This window comes from Nelumbo lutea, chromosome 8, assembly GCF_056320005.1.
Source record: "Nelumbo lutea isolate HS-2025 chromosome 8, American lotus-T2T, whole genome shotgun sequence".
In the NCBI taxonomy this organism is placed as follows: Eukaryota; Viridiplantae; Streptophyta; class Magnoliopsida; order Proteales; family Nelumbonaceae; genus Nelumbo; species Nelumbo lutea.
This window is the reverse complement of record NC_142691.1, coordinates 32,056,113-32,075,581: the sequence shown is the minus strand read 5'-3', so window position 1 is coordinate 32,075,581 and position 19,469 is coordinate 32,056,113. Positions and strand designations below refer to the sequence as shown.

The window sequence follows — 19,469 nt, the reverse complement described above, 5'->3', positions numbered from 1 at the left end:
TGAGAATTTGCATTTTTTTTTTCATTTGAACTCCCATGCATTTGCACTAGTGCAAATAAAATTGCACTTCAACCAATGCGGTGTTTATCGATGTCGTTGTTAAAAAAAACGGTGATACATCAGCATTACATTGGAAAAATCGGTGTTCCAGAAAACGATAACATGTTTAGAATCGTTTTTCCATAAAAAACGGTATTCCAAACCACACCTTGAAAATCGAAAAGGCGTGATCTAAGGAAATGTCAAATTCAATTTTTCTCAATTTAGAACTCACTGCTGCCAACGAGGATATGATGTGACAGTGACGTGGACTTCCTATAATGGGTACCAGTGCTGAAAACAAATATGAGCAATAGTACCAAACAAAAGGTGTTGTTGTTGCCCTAGGAAACCTCCTACCTGACAGATATGTTTCCAAACTAAAAAAAAAAAAAACACCATTTTTTTAGAAAACGGTGTTTCCAACCCATATGGCAGTGCTGTATATGCAGCATCGATGCCAAACATATACCAAATGCAGCCCAATGGAAAAATTTTGAACTAGGAACTATTAATGAAATTCAAACCATCCATTTGATCGATTTATCAGGTCAAATTGTATTATTAATAACTGAGAAACCATGATCGCTGTAAACATATATTAATTAATAAAAATATAATGAATAACAAAAATAATTTAACTTTATATCAGCTTGATTTAATGGAAAATATCATAGGGCTCCAATGCCACTAAGAAGCTTTATGTGTAGTATTCGTTATGAACTTTTATATTTCTTATAAATATTAAGTGGATTTATTTGCTGATTTAATTACATTAATTTATGGTTTATTTCATTAGTTTTTTTCTTCAGTTAAATGATGTAAGGTTTACATTTCTCCTTAGGCTGTGTATGTTTGGTTTGAAGGAAAATGTAGGGAAATGAAGGGAAAGGTGGGGTACCTTGTATGAGTTTCCATACCTTTCCTTTCCTTTTTCTACTTTTTCCTTCAAACCAAACACAGTCTTAATCTCTTCTACCATAACGGGTTTTTCCATGCATTGCACAGGCTCCGCTAGTCTTTTATGTAAAATCATAACCAGAAGAGAATTGTGTTGTGCTTCAATTCACAGGCTGATGTTAGAAGATGTCTGTGTTTTATAAGGGAGTGATTGGATTCATTTTACTAATTAATAAATAGGAAATTGAATTGGTTGTGAGTAAATTCAAACAACTACATCCATGTTTGATGTTTTTTTATTTTTCAAAAATTAGAAAAAATTGCAAAAATTTAAGAGAATTTTGTTTATAAATATAAGTAATCCCTTTGATATATGGATTGGTGTCACAATGTTTCAACTGATTAGATTCAATATCATAGAGACATTAAAGGAGTTGTGACATCCATCGAAATTGTTGCCACTAGGCCTTGCAGGTTGATCAATAATCTAGATTCAGATTTTAGTGGATCCATTAGGTAAAATTGTTGTCCAATCCATTTCTATGTTGGTCAAGCCAAATTTAACCCATTTACTTATTATCCAATAAATGCATTTATACTGGTTAGATTCAAATATAAATATATCCAACTTTACTCAGTTGATTTTATAACTAAAATATTACACTTATCGATATTTTCAATTCATTGTTAGCCTAACACATACGTATGGTTGGATGATTCATCACGGCATCACATAGGTATGGTTATCAATATTTTCAATTCATTGTTAGCCTAACACATAGGTAGGCTTTTAGGTCCTTTTTTCTCTAACTTTTTGTGTTGATTTTATCTGTTTTCATTGTAACAAATTCATTGAGAGTAGTAATGTCTTTGAAAGGGTTCTCTCATAAAGAAAATGAAGTAATCAAATTCAAAATTCCTCTCAAAGAATTTAATGAAATCAAATTCAAGGGCTTAATTATTTCTTTAATTTTTATAGAATTTGATGTAATCAATTGTAAGGTGCACAATAAAGGTTTATCTCAGACCTACTTTAGTTACCACACAACTTTAAGTACTAATGATTAAGATAGGAAGGGCTTTAGGTTTTTCTTGGAGCTTAACTTAAGTGAAAAGGTCAATAAATCAAGTTTGAGGACTTGGAGTCAACTCCCTAGCCTTAAAGAATTGACTACTAGAGCATCCCAGGTAAGATTGTCCTTAGTAGTTAAATATCTGAAAGGTGGCAACCAACTAGTTGTGATTGTCGAACCCCGTAGCACTTATTAGGCAACTACTAAATGGTGATAGTCGACTACCAGAGAAAAAAGATTCCTTACTACATTAGTTGGCTATCAGGCTTTGGTAGTCAACCACTACTAGAGTCTACTAAAGAGTTTAAACTCTAATAGTTGAAGTAGTCGTGCATTAAACCTCAATAGTCAATTATTGCACACGATTGCTTTCATCAAGTCTCGATTTTCTGATCATTTGAAGCTCTAATGGTTTTTTCCTCTTCTAGTAAGCCATTAAACTTGTTGGATATCATCTCTAAATGTTTGGGAGATGAGTGCCTAACCCCTTCCTTCACCCATCCAAGTCTTACATGGATTGGTTAGTCAGTGCTTTAGGCTTTAGAGTCACTATAAATACAAAACCATTTTCTGATGCCATTCTCAAAGGACCCATCACCTTCATTTCCTTCAAATGATGGGTGGCAACTCTAAATTAGCCCAATTGAGCCATTTCCTGACGTTCACAGATTGGCAACTCCACTAGAAAGTTCTTGGACAATAGGTGGAGCCCGTTTTGCTTGATTGTTGCTTTATATATATATATATATATAACTGATTAATTTTTTATGATTATTAGATAATTGTTTATTGCTTTATTTCTATTATTGCTTATCTGCTCACTCACACTCCCAATAGTCACACTGAATGCGTTGAACTAGTAGCCACTAACCAAAGAAGCCCATTTTTCTAATGGGTGGAGATTTGAAGATTCGAAACCTTGTTGGAGCCTTGAGTCTAGGTGTCAAACCCTCCCCTCATGCATCACATTACACATGTCAGCCACCTCAGATTTGTATGCTTGCATGCCCCTTGTGGGGCTCACATAAAATAAAAAAAAAATCAAAAAAATCAGAAAACAAATAAAACATCAAGAGTCCAATAAAACTAAAATAAAAATAAAAATATATAAATTCATAAAACATAAAATAAAAAATTAAAACAAATATTTAGTAATAAATAAAAATTCACAAAAATAATAATAATAAATGAAATAAAAAGGGGTATGAAAGATTAGAAATATTTTTTAATAAACAATATGAGAAAAGCCACAATAGCAAAAATACACAAAAATAAAAATAAAACAAAAATAAAAATAATCAATAAAAATCCAAAAAAATAAAGGTGAATTTTTTAAAGAAGAAAAAGAAAAAGAAAAAATATAAAAATGTAAAGAAAAAAAGGGTAAAAAATAAAATAACAAATTTTTAAAAAAATAAAATAAAATAAAATAAAGTGTCAATAAATAAAAAAATTAAGAGCCAAAAAATTATAATATAAAAATTCAAAATAAATAAAATAACAAATATAAGAAAAATAAAAATCAAAAAATCAAGAAAAATAGAAATATAAAAAGGAGAGAAAAAAAAAAGAAAGAACAGATAAAAGAAAAAAAAGGAAAAAGGAAAACGAAAAAAAGAAGGAAAAGAGAAAAAAATAAGAAAAAACAAAATCATTTAAATAAAAATTACAATATTTATTTTGGTTAATTAAGAAAAATTAATCATATAACAAATATATAAAAAATTAAAAATATCAAGAATTAAAAATCCAAAAAAATATAATAAACAAATAGTACAAATTTATGATAAGTAAAAAGTCTAAAAAAATATAAAAATAAAAGAAAAAGAAAGAAAAAAAGAAAGAAAAAGAAAAGAAGAAAAATATTAAATGGGAAGGATTAGCCATATTCCTTTCATACCATTAATTAGAAGATAAGAAATGCTAAGTATAGAAAATTAAAAAATCAAATGAAAAATAAAATAAAAAATCAATCAAGAATAAAAATCCAAAAACGGATAATAAATAAGTAATAACTAAAGAGTAAAAGAGAATAATAAATACAATAAAACAAATAAAAATAGAAAAAGAAAAAACAAATAATAAAAAAAAAATAAACGGGAGAAAGTGATAGCATGAAATTAGAAAAAAGGGGAAGAAAAAAGTCAAAATATATAAAAATGTAAAAAAATAATAATATTAAAATCAAAATTCCAAAAAAAAACAAAAAAATAAAAGGTAAAAATAAACAAAAAATAAAATACATATGAAAAATCAGAAAAAAAAATCAAACACCATATACAAAAGAAGTCAAAAAATGAAAGAAAAAAGAAAGGAAAAAGAAGATGAGGAAATGAAAGAAAAAAATTAAGAAAAGGAAAATAAGAAAGGGGAATTAAAGAAAAAAAGGAACTAAAAAATAGGGAGGCAAAGAAGAAAAAGAAGAAAAAAATACAGAACGTAAGAAAAGAAAATCAATTTTCTAAAAATAAAAAAATCAAAAATATAATAAGAAATAAAAAACTAAACAAAAAATAAAAAATAAAAATATTTTAGAAAGGTAGAGAAGATTAGCAATGTTTTTGGATTAATCGAGACATTATATATATATATATATATATATATATATATATATATATATATATATATATATATAGTGACCATTTTTCCACACCACCAAGTGCCTTTACCATGACCGTGTTACGCCATCAGAGTGTTTCTAATGTATATTAGGTGGGGCAACATGTGTATTTTGTATGGGGAGAATGCCAATGGCATTATTATAATTACTAGTATGATTTTTCAACATTTTGATGTATTCTTATGTCACTCCCCCAAAAGCTTAATTTACTGTTTGAGGGGAGGTAGGTAGTTGAGTGTGCTAAGAACATGTAAAGGTTAAACTGTGTTCTTGTGCTTACCATCATTTTATGCAATACAATGAGCCTTTTCATTAATTCGTGTACCTTTTTTGTTGCCTTTTGTGTGCTATTACTTGCTTTTGTAGGCTTACTCGACCCAATTGAGTGCCACATGGGGCCTTGTCGACTAGCCCCATGACAAATAAATAAATGAAAATGAAAAGAAAAGGGAAGAAGAAAGAGAAAAAACAGAAGAAAAACGAAAAAAATAATAAAATTATTAAGAGTAAGAATAATTTCTTTGGATATTTAATTAGAGGATAAGAAAAATTAGTCATAGCATAAATGTAACAAAAAAAATTAAAAAATAAGAATTAAATTTAAAAAATAATGAACAAATAAATAAAAAATAATGATAAGTATAAAAATCTTAAAAAAGAGGAGAACAAAATGAGAGAAAGAAAATTAAAAACATAAAATTTCAAAGAAGTTGTAAAAAGGAAAAAGAAAGAAAAAGAAAGAAAGAAAGTAAAAGTAAAAGAAAATAGAAAAGGAAAAAGAAGAAAAATGGAAAAAAAAAAAAGGAAAAAACAAACATAGTGGGGAGGGTTAATCATATTTCTTTGGGATAATTAGTCATATTACGAGAAAAAGAAGTTGAGAATTAAGAATATATATAATGTAAGACCCACATAGTGTAATAATATAAAAAGACCAAAATCCTAAAAATGATAAAATAAAAATAAAAGTAATAAATCAAAGAATGAGATAAAAATTCAAATTAAAAAAATTTAAATTAAATGTCAAAAGAATAAAGAATAAAAAAATAAAAAAAATGAAAAGTAAAAACACAACAAAAAATTATAAAATATGAAATAAAATAAAATTAATGAAAAAATGAGAGAAAACAAAAAAGAAAAAAGGATGAAACTTTAAAAAGAGAAGAAAAAAGTAAGAGAGTAAGTGGGATTCTCCAAAAGATAATAAGAAAATTAATAAAAATAACAAGATTGATTTTTAAGCAAGTAGGAATAAAGACCAAGAAGAAATCTAATAAAATTTTGAAAGTAGTAAAAATAAAATAATAAAAAGCAAAAAATATATATAATAAATGATAAATAATAATAAAACTCAAAACAAAAAGAAGATAAGGATAAGAAAAATGAAAATAACCAAAAACATAAAAAAAGAAAGAAAAAATAATAAGCAAAAAAAAGAAAAAAATAACAAGGAAAAGTAATATAAATGGGTAAAATAAAAATAGTAAGATAATATCATTTTTCTTTTGTATGTTTTGGTTATGGTTGCAAGTTTAGAAGTAAATGAAACATTTCTAGGTCCTTAAATGAAACATGTCTGTTTATTGTTAATGATTGGATGTGTTCTTTTTTCTTTCATAAAATGAAAATTGAAAAGAATAATTTGAGTATTTTGTTTCAAACTTGTGGTAACCCAAATAAACTACTTATTACAATTGTTTTAATCTGAACCTAGTTTTTTCTCTCAGTTGGATATGTTTTGGAAATATTTCCCTAATTTTTATGTTTTCCAGGATGGAGGTCCGCCTTGTTTCCATTGTACTACATTTTGCAATATTTATTTTGCCTAGTCAACTATAGAAGCATTAGCTGCTTTTCCAACTATAAAGAAATCTTGAGTTGTCTTCCTAAATTGTGTTTACTTGCTCCATCCATAGAGCAATATTGACCGTCTTCCTAAATTGCCTTTATCTGCTATCCATAAGTAGTTCATTCCCATTCTAATGCAACTAGAGCCTAATAAATCAACACCCATCACACTCAACTACTTAACTCCTACCTTTCCATCATTACCCTTGGATTTAACTCCTAGCTTTATGCATATTTCTTTATCTGCTTGAGTTTTCACCCCATCGGGTTTCGAACTAGGGGTAGACTAGTTTTACCGTTGGTTTCTTACTAGTTTGTCAGCATTTCATGGTTTTTGCTTTATGTATCATCCCATCTTAATTGAGTTAAATCAAGCCTCCCACTACATAGCTTCTAGTTGATTTTCTCACTCCCTTTAGTTGGCCAAAGAATTTAATAAAAAATAAAACAAATGTTGCATTAATAAAAGCAAATTCATAGTTAAAATGAGTAAAAACAAAAAATAAAGATTAAAAAGATGAAATTGCTAATCACATTTATGAATTAGAAGAGTTTATCCAGGACTATGCCATCTAGTTCCAAAAGGGTTAAGACATCGAATTCAAAGAATATCACGTTATCAAGATTTGAGAATCTCGAAGAATTGTACATCAAGACAGAAGATCAACATCAGCCTTTACCAAGCACAATAATGCCACTGAGCATAGTACCCATCTACGAAGATGTAACCAAGTTAAAAAAAAATGATTTGGAGTTAAGGCACATACAGACCCCTCTTGCGCAAGACTTTAACAAGCTATGTATATACTCATAGTTGGAGCTTCCAAAAGGGGTCAAAATTCTAGACTTTGAGAAGTATAATGAAAGAAGTCTTAAGGTGCATCTGAGCACATATTGTGGAGAGAAGTTTTAGTTTGGAGTAGAAGAAAAGGTTATCGTTCAGCTTTTCTACAGGAGTTTGGAGGGTGAAGCACTAACATGGTTCATATCACTCCAAATAGATAAGAAGAAGACTTGAACCAAGTGGTCACAACTTTTCTGGATCGGTTTGACTATGGCATAGATCTAGCCCTGAAAAGAGGGACATTAGAAGGCATGCAGAAAGCGTTAAAGGAATCTTTTGCTGAATATGCATATTGATGGAGATTTACTACTACTCAATTGAAGACTCCCATCCCTTTGGAGGAGATGATCGACTTGTTTCTGAGGACCTTAGAGATACCTTTCTCAACATTCATGAAGTATCAGGATTTCAAGGGCATAGTCACTATTGCAAAAATAATTGAGCATGACTTTTGGTCGGGAAGCAGTAGTCTGACTACAAACCCTCCACCATCTAGTTAAGTCTTAAGTCAAAAGTAACTGAAAGAAGTGAAAGCTACTATTGGTAATTATCAACGAGTTGAGTCTTCAGGTCAAAAGCATTATGCTTCTCCCTCACAATCATATAAAAGGATTAAGAGAAGAGGCTTACTCCACTCCCAGTGCCTTTCTCTCAATTACTTCCTCGACTGGTACATGAAGGACATGTAATTCCACTTCAGCCCAAGCTAGTTCCAAATCCACTTCCTCAAAGGTTCAAATCGAGTACATTACGTGATTATCATTAAATGCCAAGACATCCTACCATTCAGTGTGTTCCTCTTCAGCATGCAATACAGAATCTTATTGATAGTGGAACATTTTCATCCTTAGCGACTTACCACGAGTTTTGTTCCTTTGGCTTAGTTTTGAAGAAGTACAAATACAAATATGTACTGTGCAAATACATACAAAATATAAGGTTTTGCACTCTACATATTTGTATTCATACTCCTTCCAAATTGAGCCTTTGGTTTTGTGTTCCTCTTTTGTTGTTTTTTATTTAAAGTTGTAAATAACCCAAACTACGCTTAGTCTAATCCTTCACAAGGGGTACGTAGATAGACTAGACAGTTCTGCAATTTAATCACCTTTCCATTTAAATTTTCCAATTCTAGGCTTCTTCATACCTGCTGAACAGCCTTAAGTTGCTCCCCTTGATAGGTTATGCCCTATCTTAACCAAGGATTCCTCACATCATTTTCTTGCATTTCATACATGCCACCAATGACACACACACGTGCACATTTCTATTTTTTTCCTTTTTTTGTCTCATGCATATGTTATCCTTTGTTTGAGGTTTGATGCTCCTTTAAGATGAAAGGGTTTAGAGAAAGAATAGAAGAAAAACAAAGAGCAAGATGAGGTTAAGCGGAAAGTTTTGGACATGCTGACAATGCTTTATAATGATAATAATAGAAGTGACATAAATCTTGGATTACTTACTTCACTGAATAAAGGCTTCATTATGAAATCATCTTTTCGTCACCTTTTTTTTTCATCATCCATTTTGAATTTTGCATAATAATAAGTTCAACTTCTTTGGTTTGGTGTTTTGTTTAGAGAAATGTCTGTTCTTGTTGATAATTGGTTTGTAATCCACCAAGAGTTTGACTTTTTTTTTGTAAGAAAATGGATTGCAATGGAGTGGCCAACAACACACAAAACAAGACACAAGGAAAAACCAAACAACAACAACAACAACTGAAAAATAGAAAAGTAGAAAAGGAAACTAAGAAAATTAGGGAGGTTCCTAAACCTCAGACACTAAACTTCTTCCTTCTAAAGCCAACAAGGGAACAAGCCAATCTGGTGGAAACATCCAACCAGTAGACAAGCAGGTTGTTCAAGACCTAGTTAGCCTATGAACAAATGATTGATTTTTCAAGGGAATCTTTTTTCACTTCATCCTCCTGGAGCAACAATCAAAGTGATAAAAGGGTTAGGTTAGGATCCTTCAAAAACAAATCCATTTTTGGCCTTCCAAATACACCATAAAATAATAATTGATAATTCAATAACTCTAAAGAAACAAATTCTTGATTTAACTACCAAGCCCACCAATCCACAAAGGAATTGAAAGAGACAAAGTTATTTACAAGAATGTTAAGATTGCAACCAAACCATCTAGCTCTAGCATGGTCACAATACAATAAAGCATACAAGATATTTTCATTGTCCTTCTCACACACATTGCATTTCCCTTCTGATTTTATATTCCTTCTAACCAAAATTTGATTAATTGCAATACTCTCATGGCAACATTTCCATATAAAATGCTTTAATTTTGGAGGGACTTTTAAGGCTCAAGTCTTCTTCCAAATGTTGCTTAAAAGGATAGGAGGATAACCTTCCTCCGTTAATCTAAGATCCTTTCTTACAGCAAATTGATAGGCAGATTTAACAGAAAGTCTACCCTTTGGGTCCAGAGTCTAAATGAGCTTGTCCTTACCTCCCAATCTAGGCAGGACTTGATTGGTGATGCAGGTTACTATAGATTGGGTAAACATTGACTGCAGTTGATTAAGTTTCCAACATTTGAATTGGGGGTTTATAAAGTCTTTCACCTTTCTACAAGGGCTCAGCCTAGGCCTTGGACCTATGGGCTTGAAATTTGGAAGCCCAAGAATCTAAGGGTCTTCCCAAATATCCAGGTCTTCTCCAATTGCCACATTTTAGCAAGCCTCCTCCCTTAGCAGATCTCTACCTGCCAAAAGGCATCTGAAATAGCACAAACAATTCGAGGGGGCTTTTATACTCCAAATGTTTTTCCTAGAAAGATATTTGCTTATCAGAATTGCCCACAAACTCTCTTTGTTTGAGTAGAATCCCCAAGTCATTTTTGCCAACAAAGCAATATTAAAGGTGTAAGGGTCTTTAAAGCCCAACCCACGCCCCATGGATTTAGTACTTTTGCAAACATTAGACCATTTAATCTAGTTTATTTTTTTCTGATTTTTTGTTTTTCCCCGCATAAAGTTTCTTTGAGTTTTTGCAATTTGCTTACATATACCAATTGGGATCAAGAAACAAGACATTGCATAGGAAGGAATAGATGTCAAGACATATTTTATCATTACCTCTTTCCCTATAGTTGATAAAAAAGCAAATTTCCACCCCTTTATTTTATTTTCCATTCTTTCATTTAGGTAATTAAGGATGTTCATTTTTTTTTCTCCCAAAGAGGAGGGGAGACCCAGATAGTCTGAAGGATTCTTTACTTTCTTTATACCCATCATTCTTGAGATGATTTTTTGAAACCTAGGTTAGACTTTGGAGTCAAGAAAATTTCAAATTTTGTGAAATTCACCTTTTTGGCTTGAAGCTTCCCGTATTGTTTCAAGATTTCCATAAGCACACCTCCTTCCACAAAGTTTTCTCTTGAGAAGATATAAGAATCATCTGTATAAAACAAAAGGGTAATTGTGGAGCAGTCTCGATTGATTTTAATCCTAGAGAAAGAACCATTAACATGAGCATTGTGAAAAGCTAAGGATAAAACTTCAAATATTATTAGAAACAAATAAGAGGAGAGAGGATCCCCCTGCCTGAGTCCACGGGAAGGGAAGAATTTTGAGGTAGGATTGCCATTCACTAGTAACTGATAAGATAGAGAGGAGATGTAGAGCATGACCAACTGATGATCTTTTGCCCAAAGCCCATTCTTTCCATCACATTTCTTATAAATTTCCATTCCACTACAAGAAAAATGGGCATTAGCGGCAGTTCCATAACTGGCACATGGGTGACTGCCGCTAGAAATGCCAGACCAACGCTGTCATCTAGAATTGCTGCTAAATGCCAAACTGGCTACCGCTACATTTCACCCCGTGAAACCCAGGCTTCTCCCCCCTCCCGCAGTCCCTCTCTTCTATTTTCTCACTTTCGTATTCCCACTCTCCTCTCTCTCTCTCTCTCTCTCTCTCTCTCTCTCTCAATGGGCAATTTCTGATTTCTCACGGGTGACAGCATCGGGAACAACACCTCTCTCTGAAGCTCGAATTAAGTAAGAAGTAGGAGACCTCCTTGGATCTAAAGCTCGATTTCATTTCCTGATGCGGTAGACTTCTCATAATCAAGCCCCTTCTCCAAATATACCTTACCACTCTTGGATCTCAATGTGGATTTCGTACTTGTGGAGAAATTTCTCTGGATATGCCATGTACCTGAGAATTGGGAAGGTCCTTTTCCTCCATCTATGAAATGTATCTCAGATTGCCTTGTCTTCTGTTTGTTTTGAATTTGTCTTGTTGTTTGTTTATTACGTTCTATTAGCTTGGATCCTTTAGATGAATTCTCTTCATGATTTCTTCTCGTCATATTTGTTAGCTCATCGGTGGGGAACCTTTTGACCTGCATGTATGCTAGTTTATTTATGAAGCATAGATGGTAAAGACATGGCATATACATTAGTGCAACAAATTTAACTGTGCAAACCCCTTGACGTTGACACAGATATAAAATATTAAAATCTTACTGCCTCATACTGAAGTTGGACATAAGATTCATAACACTGCTTTCTTGTTGACATTTTTATGACCTTTTTGTGATGGTGGTAAACTGGAATGAATTTGTTGGATAAAGCTATCATGTTCTTTCCCCTTTTCTCCTGTAAACTTAATGTTATTCAGTGCTCGTGTAGGGAAGACTACTTTGCTAAAGATTCTGAATGGAAAACATATGGTTGGAGGAAGAGATGTAGTGCGGGTGCTAAATTGTTCTACTTTTCATTACACACATCTGGTCTGCAATGGTGACTTGGGCGGCTCTTGGAGTAAAAACATTGGATTGTTGTGAGTATTTATTTTCCTGCATCATTATGAACACTCTCAAGGATTAAACTTGAATTTCTTTTATATCTTGTCAAGACAGCACATATAGAAAATCAAAGAAGCTGTTGTGAATGTCCTTAGCAAGAATTAGTAGCCAATATGACTTTCTTTTCTAGCCTTAAAAAGTAAAAGACCAACAAATATTGTTCCAAGAAGTTGAATCTATTATAGACATCATGTGTTCATACCTTAACAACAATGCTTTATTGATATTTTTTGATAGGTAACTGAAAAGCTTTATTGTATTATATCAAAGAATAGAGTGTACACAATATGCTAGACATCCTGATGTTTAGGTTGGAAAGCCTCCACCTAACCCATTTAATAAGATACAATTACAATTCATACCCGATCACATACATGCAGTAAGCATGTATGCTAGTTTGAAATTTTTTGCTGTTTTAGTTTTTGTAGAAATGGTCAATCCCTACAATCTATAAACATGTCTATAAGATAAAGAGATCAGTCATTATGTTTTGAGTGAATATGTGAGGATTTCCATCAAAACACAGAGTAATATTTTGTGCCCATGGAGGGATTAGCTATCTATCTCAAAGGGGGTCCTTCGCTTAATCTCATAAATAAAATCAGTTTATGGTTAGAGATAAAAGTAAATGTTATCTAGAAAATACCCCAGAAACAATAGATACTAACATATATCCTCTGTCAAATAAATCCATGTCTTTTTCTATCAACATGTAACCTAATGCTTTAGGGAAACTAAAGAAAGTAATGTACATTAGTCCTAGCTTCAACTTGGGTTCTCTTTGCCTCCAGAGTTTGGTGTTTCTCCTCTAACTTTGAGTAAAACTAGAAGAGAAACAAAATGAGAATGGAGTGAGCACATATATGGGTTGCAATTAAGAACCATTAAGTGTTGATGCAATGGTTGTCCTGGGTTTTAATGCTAGAACAGATTCTGCAGTTCTAAGTATGGCTAAGGATAATCCAGATCCAGAAACAAAAAATAAGTTATAAACAGATAACTTAAAAAGGAATTATTTAGACTTTAGGCTGAGAAGGGTCAAAGGATATGAGGAAGCAACAAAACAAGCATCTTCTTCATCAATATGCTTTTTATTATCAGGTTGCAGTGGCTTCCTTGATACCAAAGATGTACTAGCTAGGCTGCACAAGATACAAAACTCTCAACATCAACAATGGAAAAAAAAAAGTCCCCCATTTAGTTAGTAGTAACTATTAAATATTTTATAACTAATCCAGTATTTTTACATCCAATGACTTATGTATCAGGAAATAGATTCTTCAGTGGTATTACTTAGTCCCCTATTTAGTTAGTAGTAACTATTAAATATTTTCTTTCTCACAGGAAATTGCACCTGGTTTGATATAAAATAAGGCCCCTTCAACTGCTCTTCCTATGGTGTCTCTGAATTCCAGTTTGCTGCTGGTTTCCTCTTTACTACCAATCTAGATATAAATGCCATTGTACCACCAATCCCCAACAAGCCTAAGAAAGCTCCTGGTCCAACATTGCCATATCAAACTATGCCCTAGTCTATTCCGTCTATAGTTGGGACATCCAATTCAAGTCAGTCTGAAACATCAACACCTTCTCTGGTAACCCCAATTCAGCTGCTGTAGCCTGGACCAACACCAATATCTTCATCTCAGTCTTGCCAAATCACTCAAGAAGATGTGGAGGTAGTTCAAGAATCACATCATAACCACCAATAGTGGCTCCAGCACCAACATCAGCTCGAGCACCAGTACCAGCATCTACACCAGTAGTAGCTAAGGCACCAATATTGCCTTTACCTAAATCTGATCAAAAGGTACTTTGATCATATCTGAATTCTATTTGGTAAAATATCCATTATCATCTCAAATGGAATTTATTTTAGGCAATTACCCTGGAAGATAGGAAGAGTTAGTTATAAGTTTATAACTTAAAGAGATTTATTTAAATTTTCTTAAGAACGGACGTTTCATACTTTCATGTTGAATGACCATTTTTTGGTAAACTAATACTATAAAAACATCCTGTTTTGAATGGTAAGTTGGTAACCAATCAGAAGTTTATCAATAAGAATATGTAATCATAAGATTTGATATCAGATCTTCTTATTAAAAATAACACAGATCCTTCTCGCAAGAAGAATCATGGGAGCTAGATCCACTGATCTGGGGGAAAAAGCAGTTCACTAGATAATCTCAACATTTTCAAATATTTCTAAGAATGAATCCAAGTGTATCAATGCTGTGTGATGGGAAAAAGAGATTTTATGAAGTTGAAGTAATCAACTAGTAAAGAACTATTATGCAAACACAAATATTCAGTTGTGAAGTAGAATGTAAAACCCCAAGGTATTTAATACCTGGAGAAGCATAAGCATCATAGCACTTCTAAACCCCCAGAAAATATTTTTCTTTGGCCCCAAAAACCCATGAAAACTGCAGATTGTACCATGCTAGTAGTTAAAACTGAAAACCAAAACCGGTGGCAAGACCTATTTGGACCCAGCAACCAATACATGAGATATGTAGAAGAAACTCATGCGACACCGGAATGAAGCTAGTCCAGAAAACCATACAGTTCTCTTCACCCCTTCCCACCCCCTGTTTAGCCAAGTTATCAGCAAAGGCATTTGCAGTTCTCTTCACCCAATGAACCTGAGTTTCCACTCCCCTCATTAATCAAAAAATATCACCCTCCCCCAAAGCAAAGAAAAAAAATATGGAGTCACAACAATAAATTTTCCATGGAACATTTACGCTGTGTTTGGTTTGAAGGAAAAAGTAGGGAAAGGTAGGGAAACCTTTACAAAACTTGTATAGGTTTCCCTACCTTTTCCTTCAAACCAAACATAACCTTAGACTCCCATGAGAAATACATTTGCTATTTGGTTAAGTTAATTAATATGTTGTATCACATGTGCACAATACTAAATTAAATTATGCTGGAAGATGGTTAAAGTACCTGATAAAGAACATATTTGACAGAGGATCAATCTTCATCTCCTCCTCGAGTTCAAATAAATGAAGCTTCCACTGTAAAACAAACCAACTCAATGAGGATCTGCTAAACTTGAAGAAAAACAATTAATTGTAAACGATGAATCACATGACATTAGTGAGAAATTTTATCATGTAAAATAAAAACATAGGCCTGAAGTAGAATGCTAAAATACATATACAAGAATCAAGAGAAGCAAATTAACCATTAAGAAAAGGATAGAAATGTTAGAAAAATAAAATCTTGCAGAGGGTTCTGATAACAGGAAGTTATATCTACAGAAAAAGAGGAAATAGAAAGTGAAAAATGCATACCCAGCTTAAATACAAAAATTAGCACAACAATTTGTTGTGACCCACACTGAACTATTTCTTTTTATGTTGAACTCCTTTTATATATTCAGAAAAAAAGCTACACTTATGCATATTCCTGTATTGTCCCCATGGTGTTTGATACTTGGGCTTGTCAGAGTATTTATTTACACAGTGTTTTTATGTAAGTTGATCACAATGAATAACCATAACCTCTTGCCACTAACATAATCATTAGAATATGTTAAAATCAAGTTAGGATGAAATTGGGATCAGTTTGAATTGATTTGAACAGGGGAAGCAGACTGTTGAAACTGCTAAGTTTCTAGTTTGTGGGATGAGATGCCCCCCTTGAATGAGGGGGCATCGCTCTGAAGCCTTTGGTTTGAACCAAGCATTTTCCTAAAAATTGGGGATGACCCCAAGTTTTATTGGGGGCATCCCTTCTTTCTGGATAGCCTGGAATGTAAACCCCCATGATGTTTTCTACAAATGTTGAGGCTATTGTTGTTGTTTTTGCTGCTGCTACTGCTGCTGCATTGGATGGAGTGGGTACTGCAACCACTGAACTTGCCATGAGAAACTTTGTGGGCGAGCTGGATCTGGGTCAACTCCAATATCAACACCTACATTGTGCTTATCTGAAGCTTCAGCAACAACCCCTGCTTTAATCAAGAAGTCTTCTAATGTCATGGCACCATGAGTAGGTTACCTTTCATGAGCTTTTTGTTCTTCATTATTCTTCTTCTGCCCTTGTTTTCTTGAAGGATAAAAGGAAACTTTGTTAAACTGAAAAAAGGAAGTACATCTCTAATCCAATGGTTGTTAAGTTGATAAATCAGATACATACACTAGAAACTAAATTGAGAATGAATCATTATTACAAGGCCGTAGTAACAACCAAAGCTTGATCAAAAAACAAAAATACTAATTCTCTGAACGAAGCAATGAGACTACTGACTTTGGCATCTTCATCAATTTTCTTAGTTCCATATACCCTACTGAAAAACAACCAAAGCTTGATCAGAAAATGAAAAATACTAATCCATAATCAGAACAGAATTGCTAAAAGATCACCTTTCCTCCTCCAACAGAAGTAGAATAGTATAAAGGGAAAATTAATACTAAAAAAGAAATTTTCTGAATAAGATAAGAAGAGGAGAAACAAACAAACAAATTGGTGTCTACTTCAAGTATAACTTTAGGCCCATGTCACAGAGATAAGTTCTCTTAAACCAAACACAGTGTTGGAGTTTGTAAGGTCTATGATATTAAAAGAACCATACAGTGAACCTATCTTTACAATTTGCCAATTAATCAACAGTTTAAAAGGGCATTCAGCAGCATGGTTCATTACACTCGGATTGGGCCTGGGCTTGGATTGGTTAATTACCTTACACTAAAAAATGGCATACATGTATTTGTATATGTGTGCATGTATGCATATATGAATATATGAATGATTTATTAAAATAATGTCTATATGTTTGCATGCAAATATGTATTTCTATATTTCTTACTACTTTGACCTTGTCCTTTTTTATCTACTCCTAACCTTTCTACTCCTTCAACTTGCAATATATCAATTATTTCTTATGGGCACACAAGTAGATAAATGTAACTGTCACCTATGCTGGATAAAATAAGGGGATGAACAAATATATATAGGAATGACATGAAAAAAATTAAAGGGTTTAATGAATATGAATTATAGAAAGCTAGTATAATGTCTCTTAAACATATTCGTTGGAAATGCTTGTAAGTCCATCCAATATCTACACCATATAATATAAATTCATTTGGTGTTCTCAGGAAAGAGGAGAAGTTCATCTCAAATTATCATCTTTGTTGCCATTCCAACAGTCATTCTAGTTGTGGTTCTATCTATTCTCTACCTCTGTTTACGACAAAGGAAGAAGAAGATGAAGAGGAGATTAACAAGTGGTAAGCCAAATGAAAAAGTGGAAGGTAATTACCATTTATCATTTAGCTTCTATCTCAGAGGAATTCTATTTGTTTATTATATTTTGGGTTGGGTGTAGGGATACAAACAGATCGGATTGGATTTGAATCAGGATATATATATCTGAATCCAATCTGATACTATGAATAGCAGATCCGGTCCAATCCTAAGTTTCAATCGGACCTCACAAACGTTGATTTGAATTCAAAGATGAGGAAGTTAGATATTAGGATATGATTCAATCCAATTTAATTCTTTGAAAAATTAATAAATTATTAAAAGAAAAATAAACTACAATACTTTAAATAAAAAGAAATAAATTCAAGTATCTTTTCAACTATTTTCATCATATACATACATATTTTTATAAAAAATAAATAATATAACAAATTTATAAAACTGCAACATAAATAATATATACATATTTTCATCATCTGCTTGACTTTGATGGTTGAATCCATGACATGCTACCCAAATAGAAAAGCTGTTTCATTTTATGGTGGACTTTTAAAGTATTGGTTACAAGAATCTATCTTCCTGAATTAATTCGTTAGATTAGATTGTTGACTGTGTTGTTCCCCTTCTATTTTGTGAAGATGCGGATGACATTATAAATGTGGAATCCTTGCAATTTGACTTTGATGAAATAAGGGCTGCCACAGACAACTTCTCTATTCATAAGAAGCTTGGACAGGGTGGATTTGGTGTTGTATACAATGTGATGAGAATAAGATCATTAGTGAAATGTAAATCTGTTTTTATTTATATAAAAAGAAATACTATGTTTTGGTTTTGAAGCATATCTTAATTTTAGTTCATTTCACATGAAATTATAAGATTTTTTCTCAATTTCAATTCTTCTACCACACCCTTTAGGGTGCTCTATCAAGTGAGCAAAATGTGGCTGTAAAGAGACTTTCTAGAACTTTTGGACAAGGAGATACAGAGTTCAAGAATGAAGTTCTATTAGTAGCCAAACTTCAGCACAGAAATCTTGTTAAGCTGTTAGGATTCTGCCTAGAAGGAGTAGAAAGGCTATTCATCTATGAATTTTTGCAGAATACCAGCTTGGATAAATTCCTCTTAGGTAATTGTTTTTGTTACTTCCCAATATTTTAATTATATCTTACTAATTCACATGCATCATTAAACGAACATATGAAGTTTTGTTTCAGCTCTTGCAACTACAACAAAATTTAACCTTAGAATTTCAATCCAATAATTAATTTAGATTTTTTGTTTAACTTTCCTCTCTCATAGACAAGTAGTAATTATACATTTTATAAAATATATAAATAAAATTAATATACAAATGAAATTATTAAAATTTACTCAAAGTATTTGATTGTATTGTTTTTTGTCCAAGAGAGTTCATTTTTCTAGTCTCAAACTTTACTCCAGGTGGAGGGCCCACCACCTTAATACTTGAATATAAAAATTACTAACAAAGAAGACAATACAGGGGATGACATAACCCACCTTAATTGCAGATGATCTTCAGTAAGATCATCTGCAATTAATTGTATTTTCTAATTAGCTTTACAGCAATACATAAAATATTCTATACTAAGCAATAATTTTCGAATTTTAAATTTCTTGCAAATGTATGTGCTGTACAAGTATACATACTCATCTCATGTTAAGCAATTTAAAACTAATGTAGATATGTATAGATCTAAATTTTAGGAAAAATTCTTGATCAGTACCCTGTGCTTTGGCTCGAGTGACAATTTGGTCCCCAGACTTTAAAATGCGAAAATTCAGTACCCAAGCTTTCAAAATGTGACAATCCAGTACCTTTCATTAACCAGTCCATTAATCAGCCATTGAGTGACATTTTTGAAAAAGACACAAATTCCCTTCGAGTGCCATTTAGTTCTCTTTACTAACCATCCAGACGTTGACAAAAAATGAACAGTCCCAAATCCTAGCCTCTTCTATTCAAAAAAGTTCATGACTGTTTAGAAGAAGCTAGAATTTGGGACTGTTCATTTTTTTTTTCTGTCAATGTTTGGATGGTTAATAAAAAGAATTAGATGCCGGGT

General features: G+C 32.2%; 1 long non-coding RNA gene across 4 annotated transcripts; it reads left to right on the top strand.

Annotated features, from left to right (window-relative positions):
- The first annotated feature begins 10,521 nt into the window (after positions 1-10,521).
- LOC148843716 (uncharacterized) lies at positions 10,522-18,254 on the top strand. Of its 4 annotated transcripts, none has more exons than XR_016102867.1 (6): positions 10,522-11,522; positions 11,984-12,134; positions 13,504-13,969; positions 15,757-16,164; positions 17,274-17,429; positions 18,021-18,254. It is a non-coding gene; the product is annotated as an uncharacterized LOC148843716 (long non-coding RNA). The 4 variants fall into 4 exon arrangements; XR_016102869.1 differs by having other exon boundaries at positions 11,053-11,522; positions 16,011-16,164; XR_016102868.1 differs by having other exon boundaries at positions 11,053-11,522; positions 15,738-16,164.
- Positions 18,255-19,469: the final 1,215 nt, after the last annotated feature.